This window comes from Salvelinus sp. IW2-2015, linkage group LG11, assembly GCF_002910315.2.
Source record: "Salvelinus sp. IW2-2015 linkage group LG11, ASM291031v2, whole genome shotgun sequence".
Lineage (NCBI taxonomy): Eukaryota > Metazoa > Chordata > Actinopteri > Salmoniformes > Salmonidae > Salvelinus > Salvelinus sp. IW2-2015.
The window spans coordinates 24497005-24510037 of record NC_036851.1 but is presented as its reverse complement, the minus strand read 5'-3'; the positions used below and the strand labels follow the sequence as shown (position 1 = coordinate 24510037).

The window sequence follows — 13033 nt, the reverse complement described above, 5'->3', positions numbered from 1 at the left end:
GAGACACAGTACGCAGAGCCGGCGCAGGATACCCTGGGCCGAAACGGCGCACCGGAGACCAAACACGCTGAGCTGGCACAATCCGCCCTGGCTGGATGCCTACTCTCGCATGGCACTTGCGGGGGGCTGGCCTATAGCGCTCCGGGCTATGAGCACGCACTGGCGACACCGTGCGGTTCATCGCATAACACGGTGCCTGACCAGTACTACGCTGCTTCCGGTAAGCACGGGGAGTTGGCTCAGGTCTATCGCCTGACTCCGCCAATCTCCCCGTGTGCCCCCCCAAAAAAGAATTTGGGGGCTGCCTCTCGTGCCTGCTACGCTGCCTTGCCTCATATCGCCGCCTCCAGCTCTTCTTTCGGGCAGCGATATTCCCCAGCCTGTCTCCAGGGTCCCTTACCGTCCAATATCTCCTCCCAAGTCCAGGAGTCCTGAACCCTCTGCTCCTCCATACCACGCTGCTTGGTCCGTTGGTGGTGGGTAGTTCTTTAACGATGTTCGTCTGAGAAAGAAGGATTAGACCAAAGCACAGCGTGGTACGTGTTCATGATGTTTATTATAACCTGAACACTGAACACAAAAAACTAAAGCGGAACAAAACGCAACAGTTCTGTCAGGTAATCACATAAAATAGAATACAACTACCCACAAAACCAACATGGAAAATGGCAACCTAAATAGGCTCCCCAATCAGAGACAACGAGAAACAGCTGTCTCTGATTGTGAACCAATTCAGGCCACCATAAACTTACAAACCCCTAGACCATACAAAATCCCCATAGATAACAAAAACCCTAGACAAGACTAAAACCCCTAGACAATACAAAAACTAAACAAACCACCCTTGTCACACCCTGACCTAACCAAAAAATAAAGAAAACAAATATAACTAAAGTCAGGGCGTGACAGAAGTAACAAATAGTGGTAGACCTACCAATTAGTTAGTGTTTGTTTCTGAATTCTTAAGTGGTTAAAACTCATAATTCTGTTACCAAATCGGTAACGGAATTACTGCAATTGTATTGGCTACAATGGGAAATCATAATAGTCACAAACCACAGTTGGTTCCCCTGCTACTGTTCTCCCTTCTATGTTTCACAAGTTTGCACAGCACAGTACAGTGGAGCACAGTAGAGAACAGTACAGTGGAGCACAGTAGAGAACAGTACAGTGGAGCACAGTAGAGAACAGTACAGTGGAGCACAGTAGAGAACATGTACAAGTGAAGAAAAGTACAGTAGAGTTTTCAGTACAGTGCAGTAAAGCAGCACTAGGTAAGTACAAGTATATTGTACTGTACTCTCCTTAAAATAACGTGACATATCTACTGTACTGTACCCTACTTGCACTTTGCTTCTACTGTGGTGCCGTAACTGTGATGTCCAAATCCTATGATTGTTTTCAGATTTGCCCTGGTCTGGACCAACCAAATGTGGTCTTATTTAGGGACAGAGTTCACTACAATATAGCCAGTCTTTAGAATAACACCCAATAATGGACAAAAAGAAGGGATATTACATATTTCTACCTTTTGTGTACTTATTCAGGATAGCATCACCTTGAAGAGAATGACATTCATATTCCAGAATGTATTTTACAAACGGGCATTTATCTTCAATGGGGTCGCTTAGAAGCCTAATTGTAGGACAGGCAGACAGACAAACACACAGACATAGAGGGGGACAATACATAAATGCAGACAGACACACCACAAACATACGTAGCATACATAAGCTACAGGCTTTATGGAGGCCGTGGGTTGAGAGTCCGTTGCGTAGAGAAAACTCCAGCAGATCAGAGAGGAGGAGCCCACAGGCACATAAACATGGAGTACCCCACCTCGCTACACGCAGGCAGGCAGGCAGGCAGCGCAGGCAGGCAGGCACGGCAGGCAGGCAGGCAGGCAGGCACGCGGCAGGCAGGCAGGCCAGGCAGGCACGCAGGCAGGCCAGGCAGCAAGGCAGAGGCAGGCAGGCACGCAGGCAGGCACGGCAGGGCAGGCAGGCAACGCAGGCAAGGCCAGCGCACGGCAGGCAGGCAGGCAGGCAGGCAGGCAGGCAGAGGCAAGGCAGGCAGGCAGGCAGGCACGCAGGCAGGCACGCAGGCAGGCATGCAGGCAGGCAGCAGGCAGGCAGAGGCAGGCCAGGCAGGGCAGGCAGGCAGGCAGGCAGGCAGGGCAGGCACGCAGGGCAGGCAGGCAGGCGCGCACGCAGGCAGGCAGGCAGGCACGCAGGCAGGCAGGCAGGCAGGCAGGCAGCAGGCCGACGAAGCGCACGCAGGGAGCGCAGCACGGGCAGGCAGGCAGGCAGGCAGGCAGGCACGCAGGCACGCAGGCAGGCAGGCAGGCAGGCAGGCAGGCAGGCAGGCTCATCCTTGGATGCCTGAAAGCCACTAGCAATGTCTTGTTGCTCTACTATCTGACTTATGTAAAGCGAGGATGCTACTGCAATATACACTGAGTGTACAAAACATTAGGAACACCTTCCTAATATTGAGTTGCACCCTCCCTTTAACCCTCAGAACAGCCTCAATTCGTCGGGCATGGAGTACAAGGTGTTGAAAGTGTTCCACAGAGATGCCCGCCCATGTTGACTCCAATGCTTCCCACAGTTGTGTCAAGTTGGCTGGATGTTCGTTGGGTGGTGGACCATTCTTGATAAACACGGGAAACTGTTGAGTGTGAAAAACCCAGCAGCATTGCAGTTCTTGACACACTCAAACCGGTGCGCCTGGTACCTACTACCACGCCCCATTCAAAGGCACTTCAATCTTTTGTCTTGCCCATTCACCCTCTGAATTGCACAAATACACAATCCATGTCTCAATTGCCTCGAGGCTTAAAAATCATTCTTTAACCTGTCTCCTCCCCTTCATCTACGCTGATTGAAGTGGATTTAACAGGTGACATCAATAAGGGATTATAGCTTTCACCTTGATTCACCTGGTCAATCTATGTCATGGAAAGAGCAGGTTCCTAATGTTTTGTACACTCAGTGTAGATCAAGATATAAATTAGAAGATGGCTGCTCTTACTGTTTGAATGGAAGAATGGATGTCACTAACTCGACCATAATATGACCACTTCTTACTGTAGTAAGTCTGTATCATAGCAACGGTGACCAGGGAAACAGGGAAATGAAGAGATGAAAACAAAGCAGAAGTAGAAGTTGTTGAAGCCAATGGTCACTCCTCTAGTATGGATGGAGTTTGTAATAATAGGAATATTCTGCCCAATTTCTCATTCTTTCTTCTCTTCATCCTATCTATCTATCTATCTATCTATCTATCTATCTATCTATCTATCTATCTATCTATCTATCTATCTATCTATCTATCTATCTATCTATCTATCTTCTGCTACTATTCATAGTAGTGTGTCACGAAAGAAAGATAAGCATTGTGTTGTTTGTGTTTGTGCATCAGCATACTTTGCATACTTGTGGCTGGGTTGGGAGAGGAATGTTGCCAATAAAGCGATTTTGATTCTAGCTCAGCATCATTGTATATCCTGTGGGATATACACTGAGTGTACAAAAACTAAGGAAACACCTGCTCTTTTATGACATAGACTGACCAGGGTAAATCCAGATAAAAGCTCTTATCCCTTTATGATGTCCGCTTCGTTTAAATCCACAATTTAACTCACTGTAGATTGAGGCGAGGGAGAAGACAGGGTAAATGAGGATATTTAACCCCTTTAGACAATTGAGACATTGGATTGTGTATATTTGCCATTCAGAGGGTGAAATGGGCAAAAGACATAAAATGGAAGTGCCTATGAACGGGGATGGAGTAGTGCCAGGTGCACTGGTTTGTGTCAAGAAAACTGCAATGCTGCTGGTTTTCACATTCCAACCAGTTTCCTGTTGTATCAAGAATGGGGGCAAAAGGCGGCGGGCAACTCAATATTAGGAAGGTGCTTCCTAATGTTGGTATACTCAGTGTCTTTTGTTGCGTTCATAGTATTCTGTCTCTCAACCTTGCACTTTAAGCTGTGATCTTCATCCACTCAACTCCCCCTTCATTACTGATGCCTGGACGAATTAGATCCAAGTCCATTTGAATTAGAGACAACAAATATTTGCATGTTTGAACATGTCATACCTTTACATTGAATGTTATTTAAGAAATTATAGTGAATTTAAAGGCAGACTTAATTAATATGACATCATCATCATTTATAAACAGGGTTCTATAACAAATAAGAACATTCTAAAAGTTTCCCAATTTTAGTCTCCATGAGGAATGTCCACATTGCATTAGGAAGAGACAACTGTCATTTTTGGATGTAAATTTAGCCTGATGTTGATAAGGACGCCTTGCTTTGATATGATGATGTATATTGCTTACTGCATTTCCATGTAAAAGGACCCATCGCACCAACATGTGAAGTTTATGGAAGCATTGTTCAAATTGGGTGTCAATCAAAGCTAAGAGCCTATAATATATATATATTGCATATACATTTTTCAACCAATTTTCCATTCTAAAGATTAGGACTAAGCAATGCTTTGATTTCTGGTCAAACAGATGGAAAAGGGGTCTTTGACTCCTTTTTTTGCCAATTTTGCCTAAAATGACATACAAGGATATTCTTTGATATTCTTTCGATAACCTTTTAAAGGAAACACTTGAAGTTTGTAGAAATGTTTAAATTCATGTAGGAATATAACACATTAGATCTCGGTAAATATAATACAAAGAAAAAACTTGAACAACATGTACCAAAAAAGTCTTAAAAAGGTTTCCACTACATGACCAAAAGTATTTGGGCACCCTGCTCATCGAAACATCTCATTCCAAAATCATGGGCATTAAATTGGAGTTTTTGCCCCCTTTGCTGCGTATAACAGCCCTCCACTCTTCTGGGAAGGCTTTTTCCACTGATGTTGGAACATTGCGCGCGAGACTTGATTCCATTCAGCCACAAGAGCATTAGTGAGGTCGGGCCTGATGCAATAGGCCGGCTTCGCAGTCTCTGCAATCCAATTCATCCCAACGCGTGTTCGATGCGGGTTGAGCAGGGCTCTTTGTAGGGCCAGTCAAGTTCTTCCACAACCCAATCTGACAAATAATTTGTGAATGACCTTGCTTTTTGCATGGAGCATTGTCATGCTGAAACAGGAAAGGGCCTTTCCCAAACTGTTGCATCAAAATTGAGCACAGAATTGTTTAGAATGTCAATTGTATGCTGTAGCGTTTAAGATTTCCCTCCACTAAGAACTACGGGGCCTAAAACCTGAACCATGAAAAAACAGCCCAGACCATTATTTCCTCCTCCGCCAAACTTTACAGTGGCACTATGCATTTCGGGCAGGTAGCGTTTCTCCTTCATCCGCCAAACCCAGATTAGTTCGTCGGGACTGCAAATGGGGGAAGCTGTGATTCATCACTCCAGAGAACGCATTTCCACGCTTCAGAGTCAATGGCGGCAAGCTTTACCACCATCCAGCCGATGCTTAGCATTGCGCCATGGTAAATTGTTTTGTGTCCCGGCTGCTTGGCCATGGAAACCCATTTCATGAGCTGCCGACGAACATACTTGGGCTGATTGTTTGCTTCCAGAGGCAGTTTAGAACTCAGTAAGAATGTTCAACTGAGGACAGAAATGTTTACGCGCTATGCTTCTTCAGCACTCGGTGTCCCATTCTGTGAGCTTCTGTGGCCTACCACTTTGCGGCTGAGATGTTTTTGCTCCTAAACCGTTTCCCACTCACAATAAACAGCATTTACAGTTGACCGGTGGCAAGCTTAGCGGGGAAGAAATTTGACGAACTGACATGTTTGGAAAGGTGGGCATTCCTATGACGGTGCCACATTGAAGTTCACTGAGTAATGCCATTCTTACTGGCCAATGTTTGTCTATGGAGATTGCATGGCTATGTGCTTGATTTTATACGCCTGTCAGCAACAGCTGTGGCTGAAATTGAAGAATCCACTAATTGAATTTAATAATCGTGCCAGGGATGGTTGCCGTTTTATGGGCTCAAAAACCGATTGCTGCACTAAAATAGCACCAACGAGCTGTTAAAAGGCCATAAGCAAACAAGGAAAATGCTCATCCAGAAAGCTTGCGCTCCTAGTGCGTCGGAGACTTTAATGCAGGCAAACTTAACTTTTTACTCTCATTTTTACCAGCAGTGTCACGTTGCAACCAGAGGAAAAAGAACTCTAGACCACCTTTACTCCACACACAGAGACGCTTACAAGCTCTCCTCCACCTCCATTTGGCAAAGTCTGACCATAATTATACTGTATTCTCCTGATTCCTGCTTACAAGGCAAAAAACTAAAGCAGGAAGACCAGCTGACTCGCTCAATAACGGAAGTCGGTCAGATGATGTGTATTCTAAACGCTACAGGACTGTTTGCTAGCACAGACTGGAATATGTTCCGGATTCTCCAAGGCCCAATTCTGTCATTCGCGTGAAGAAAAGACGCAAATTACAGCGGCGGAGAATCAGGCGGTGCTTGCGAGAATTCGTCGGCAAGTGGGGTTACCCGCTTCTACCATCCGTTCTAAGGGCCCAAAGTGCAATCACTTGGAGATTTAAACTGGATGATCTCCGTTCGAGATGATCCTAACTACGGGACATTAAAAACTGTAGTATCCTTTATGTTATCACCAAAGTCGTGGCTGAAACGACACACGGATAATATACTGTACACTTGGCTCGGTTTTCCCGTGCATCGGCAGGACAGAACAACTACATCTTGGTAAGACGAGGGTGTTGGTGGTGTGTGTCTATTTGTCAATAACAGCTAGTGCGCGATGTTTCTAATAATAAAGAAGTCTCAATTTATTGCTTCGCATGGCAGGTAACTCATGATAAGCTGTATAACCCAACCTCAAGTCCACCGGCTTTGTTCAATAAAGTGCTCAACGATGTTGTCCCCACAGTGACCATTTCATACATATCCCAACCAGATCCATGGATTACAGGCAACATCCACACCGAGCTAAGCTAGAGCTGCCGCTTCAAGGAGCAGGAAGACTAATCCGCGACGCTTATAAAAAAATTCCCGCTATGCCCTCAGACGAACCCACAAAACATGCAAAAGCATCAATACAAGACTAAGATTGAATCCTACTACACCGGCTCTGGACACTCGTCGGGCAGGGCTTGCAAACTATTACGGACAACAAGGGAAACCAGTGACGCGAGCCACCAGACAACGCTTAAATGCCTGTATGGAGGTTGCAAACCAGCTGTTCCGGACGACTGTGTTGATCACCACTCTGTGAGCAAGACCTTTTAAACAGGTCAACTTTCAAAAAGGCCCGGCACACGGATTACCAGGAACGAGTACTCAGAGCATTGCGCGGAACAACTGTAAAGTGTTTTTTCACTGACATTTTCAACCTCTTCCAGACTGAGTACGTAATACCTACCATGTCAAGCAGAAACCACCCATGTCCCTGTTGCCAAGAAGCGAAGGTAACCTGCCTAAATTACCGCCCCGTAGAACTCACATTGGTCACAAGAGTTTTTCAAGTTCCTTGGTGTCCACATCCCCAACAAACTATCATGGTCCAAACACACCAATTACAGTCGTGAAGAGGGAACGGACAACATCTTTTTCCCCCCTCAGGAAACTGAAAAGATTTTGGCATGGGTCCCCAGAACGTCAAAAAGTTTAAACAGCTGCCACCATCGAAACATTCTTGGACCGGTTGCATCACCGCCTTGTATGGCAACTGCTGCGGCATCCGACCCATAAGGCACTACAGCAGGTAGTGCGTCGGCTCCAGTACATTACTGGCCAAGCTCCTAAGCATAGTCACTTTACCCCTACCTACATGTACAATTGATCTTCGACTAACCTGTACCCCCGCACATGACCTTGGGTATGTTTACCCCCTGTTATATAGCCTTGTTATTGTTATTTTGTTACTTTTTACTTTAGTTTATTTAGTTAAAAATATTTCTTAACCTATTTCTTGAACTGCATTGTTGGTTAAGGCCTTGTAATTAAGCATTTCAACTGTAAGGTCTACACCTGTTCTATTCGGCGCATATGGCAAATAAATTTGATTATTGTTTGAAAAGATATCCACATACTTTTGTATTATAGAAGTATTAGAAATACCTAAAAACACAATGTTGAAGTAAAGGACCCCTGCCAACTAATATCAAACCACTGTAATTTTAGTTTTGGAGAAATAATTTGCCTGCTGTAAGTTTAAGATATGTTGTCTTGTGATTCTGTACCAAAAACCTTACATATCTTTGTGGGACACTCACAGAAGTTGTCACGATGTTCGTCCTGAGGAAGAAGGATAGACCAAAGCGCAGCGTGGTTTACGTGTTCATGCATGTTTATTACAACCTGAACACTTGAAACAAAAAACAAAGGTGGAACAAAATTGCAACAGTTCTGTCCCAGTTAATCACACAAAAACAGAAAACTTACCACAAAACCAACATGGTAAATGGCAAACCTTTAAATAGGTTCCCCAATCAGAGACAACGAGAAACAGCTGTCTCTGATTGGGAACCAATTTCAAGGCCAACATAAAACCTTAGAAGACCAATACAAGGATCAATATTAAACCCTAGACAATTACAAAACTAAACAAACACACTTGTGACACCCTGACCTAACCAAAAAAATTTTAAAGAAAACAAATTATAAACTAAAGTTCAGGGGGCGTGACAGTGCCCCCCCCAAAACCTAAAAATATAGGGGAGGGTCTGGGTGGCATCTATCCTGCAGTGCCGGCTCTGGCGCGGGACGTGGACCCCGCTCCACCTTAGTCTTGGCCCACTCGGTTGGCGCCTTCTGGAGCAGGGACCCTCGCGCCGACCCCGGACTGGGGACCCCTCACCGCCGACCCGGACTTGGGGACCCTTGCAGCGGGCCCCGGACAGGAGGGCGACTCTGGCGGCTCCGGGACAGGAGGAAGACTCTGGCGCTCCGGACAGGAGGAAGACTCTGGCGGGCTCCGGACAGACGGAAGACTCTGGCGGCTCCGCGACAGGAGGAAGACTCTTGGCTGCTCCGCGGACAGGAGGAAGACTCTGGAAGGGGTCCGGACTGGAGGAAGAACTCTGGAGGGTCCGGACTGGATGAATTACTCCTGAGGGTCCGGACTGCGAGAAGACTCTGGAGGGTCCGGACTGGAGGAAGACTCTTGGAGGAGGAGACGCAAGAAGGACAGCCTTGGTGCGTGGCGGCTGCCACGGGCCCACCAGGCTGGTGAGGACTACAGGGAGGCCTGGTGCGTAGAGGAAGGCACCGGATTGAACCCGGGCTGTGGGGGAGCACTTGCGAGCTCTGGTGCGCGCCTTGGCACCACTCCTCCAGGCTTGAATGGCCCACTTAGGCCCGGCCTCTCCAGAGTGCAGGCACAGGTGCGAACCGGGCTGTGGGGGGAGCACTGGAGATTCTTGGTGGCTTACCGCTCGCACCTCTTCCATTAGGCTTCAATGCCCACTTTCCGCCCGGCACGGGCGGACGCGCAGGCATAGGACGAACAGCACCCTCCCAGCGCAACCCGGAGACACAGTACGCAGAGCCGGCGCAGGATACCCTGTCGGCCGAAAAACGGCGCACCGGAGACCAAACACGCTGAGCTGGCCCACAATCCGCCCTGGCTGGATGCCTACTCTCGCATACATGGCACTTGCGGGGCAGGGCTGGCCTATAGCGCTCCGGGCTATGAGCACGCACTAGGCGACACCGTGCGGTCATCGGCATAACACGGCTGCCTGACCAGTACTACGCTTGCTTCCGGTAAAGCACGGGAGTGGCTCAGGTCTCATCGCCTGACTCCGGCCAATCTCCCCTGTGCCCCCCCCAAAAAAGAATTTTGGGGGCTGCCTCTCGTGCCTGCTACGCTGCCTTGCCTCATATCGCCGCTCCAGCTCTTCTTTCGGCAGCGATATTCCCCCAGCCTGTCTCAGGGTCCCTTACCGTCCAATATCTCCTCCCAAGTCCAGGAGTCCTGAACCCTCTGGCTCCTCCATACCACGCTGCTTGGTCCGTTGGGGTGGGTAGTTCTTTAACGATTTCGCTCTGAGAAAGAAGGGATTAGAACCAAAGCACAGCGTGGTAACGTGTTCATGATGTTTATTAACCTGAAACATCTGAACACAAAAAACTAAAGCGAACAAAAACGCAACAGTTCTGTCAGGTATCACATAAAATAGAATTCAACTACCCACAAAACCAACATGGAGAAAGATGGCAACCTAAATAGGCTCCCCAATCAGAAGACAACGAGAAACAGCTGTCTCTGATTGTGACCAATTTCAGGCCACCATAAACTTACAACCCCTATGACATACAAAATCCCACATAGATAACAAAACCCTACTGACAAGGACTAAAACCCCTAGGACATTAACAAATAACTAAACAAATCACCCTTGTCACGCCCTGACCTAAAACCAAAAAATAAAGAAAAACATAAATATAAACTAAGTCAGGGCCGTGAACAAGGGGAAAAGTACAAATAGTGGTTAGACCTTACCAATTATTAGTGTTGTTCTGAATTCTTAAGTGGTTTAAACGTCATAATTCTGTTACCTAAATCGGATAACGGGAATTACTGCAAGTTGTATTGGCTACAATGGGAAATCATAGATAGTCACAGGAACCACAGTTGCGTTTCCCTGCTTAACTGCTTCTCCGCTTCTATGTTTCACAAGTTGCCACAGCCACAGTCATGTGGAGCACAGTATGAGAACAGTAACAGTGGAGCACAGTAGAGAACAGTACAGTGGAGCCACAGTAGAGAAAGTACAGTGGAGCACAGTAGAGAACAGTACAGTGGATCGCACAGTAGAGAACAGTAGCAGTGAAGAAAAGTACAGTAGAGTTTTCAGTAACAGTGCAGGTAAAAGCAAGCACTAGAGTAAGTACAAGTATATTGTAACTGTACTCTCCTTAATAACGTGACATATCTACGTTACTGTACTCTACTTGCACTTTGCTTCTACTGTGTGGCCGTACTTGATGTCCAAACTCTATGATTGTTTTCAGATTTGCCCTGGTCTGGACCAACCAAATGTGGTCTTATTTAGGGACAGAGTTCACTACAATAATAGCCAGTCTTTAGAATAACACCCAATAATAGGACAAAAAGAAGGATATTACATATTTCTACCTTTTGTGTACTTATTCAGGATACGATCACCTTGAAGAGAATGACATTCATATTCCAGAATGTATTTAACAACGGGCTTTATCTTCAATGGGGTCGCTTAGAAGCCTAATTGTAGGACAGGCAGACAGACAAACACACAGACATAGAGGGGGACAATACATAAATGCAGACAGACAACCACCACAAACATACGTAGCATACATAGCTACAGGCTTTATGGAGGCCGTGGGTTGAGAGTCCCGTTGCGTAGAGAAAACTCCAGCAGATCAGAGAGGAGGAGCCCACAGGCACATAAACATGGAGTACCCCCACCCCGGCGGCGTGCTACACGCAGGCAGGCAGGCAGGCACGCAGGCAGGCAGGCACGGCAGGCAGGCAGGCAGGCAGGCACGCGCAGGCAGGCAGGCAGGCAGGCACGCAGGCAGGCAGGCAGGCAGGCAGAGGCCAGGGCAGGCAGGCACCAGGCAGGCAGGCAGGCAGGCAGGCACGCAGGCAGGCCACGCAGGCAGGCAGGCAGGCAGGCAGGCACAGGCAGGCAGGCAGGCAGGCACGGCAGGCAGCACGCAGGCAGGCATGCAGGCAGGCAGGGCAGGGCAGGCAGGCAGGCAGGCCAGGCACGCAGGCAGGCAGGCAGGACGCAGGGCAGGCAGGCACGCAGGCAGGCAGGCAGGCAGGCAGGCAGGCAGGGCACGCAGGCAGGCAGGCAGGCACCGGCAGGGCAGGCACGCAGCAGGCAGGCAGGCAGGCAGGGCACGCACGGCAGGCAGGCAGGCAGGCACGCAGGCAGGCAGGCAGGCGGCAGGCAGGCACGGCGCAGGCACGCAGGCAGGCAGCAGGAGGCAGGCAGGCAGGCAGTCATCCTTGGATGCCTGAAAGCCACTAGCAATGTCTTGTTGCTCTACTATCTTGACTTATGTAAAGCGAGGATGCTAACTGCAATATACACTGAGTGTACAAAACATTAGGAACACTTCCTAATATTGAGTTGCACCCTCCCTTTAACCCTCAGAACAGCCTCAATTCGTCGGGCATGGAGTACAAGGTGTTGAAAGTGTTCCACAGAGATGCCCGCCCATGTTGACTCCAATGCTTCCCACAGTTGTGTCAAGTTGGCTGGATGTTCGTTGGGTGGTGGACCATTCTTGATAAACACGGGAAACTGTTGAGTGTGAAAAACCCAGCAGCATTGCAGTTCTTGACACACTCAAACCGGTGCGCCTGGTACCTACTACCACGCCCCATTCAAAGGCACTTCAATCTTTTGTCTTGCCCATTCAACCCTCTGAATTGCACAAATTACACAATCCATGTCTCAAATTGCCTCGAGGTCCCTTAAAAATCATTCTTTTAACGCTGTGCTCCTCCCCTTCATCTACGCTGATTGGAAGTGGATTTAACAGGTGACATCAATAAGGGATTATAGCTTTCCACCTTGATTCACCTGGTCAATCTATGTCATGGAAAGAGCAGGTTCTAATTTTTGTACAACTCAGTGTAGATCAAGATATAAATTAAGAAGATGGCTGCTCTTTACTGTTTTGAATGGAAGAATGGATGTCACTAACTCGACATAATATGACCACTTCTTACTGTAGTAATCTGTATCATATCAACGGTGACAGGGGAAACAGGAAATGAAGAAGATGAAAACCAAACGCAGAAGTAGAAGTTTGTTGAAGCCAATGGTCACTCCTCTAGTAATGGATGGAGTTTGTGTAATAATGAGGAAATATTCTGGCCCAATTTCTCTCATTTCTCTTCTCCTCTTCGATCTATCTCTGATCTAAATATCTATCTATTCTATCTATTTGACTATCTAGTTATCTAATCTATCTACTATCTATCTATCTCATCTATCTATCCTATCTATCTATCTATCTATGCTATCTATATCTATCTATCTATCTATCTATCTATCTAT

General features: G+C 47.2%; 1 long non-coding RNA gene across 1 annotated transcript in view; it reads left to right on the top strand.

Annotated features, from left to right (window-relative positions):
- The window catches only part of LOC111969624 (uncharacterized), a 24206-nt gene that overhangs the window by 7047 nt on the left and 4126 nt on the right, over nucleotides 1-13033 (top strand). The window lies entirely within an intron of this gene.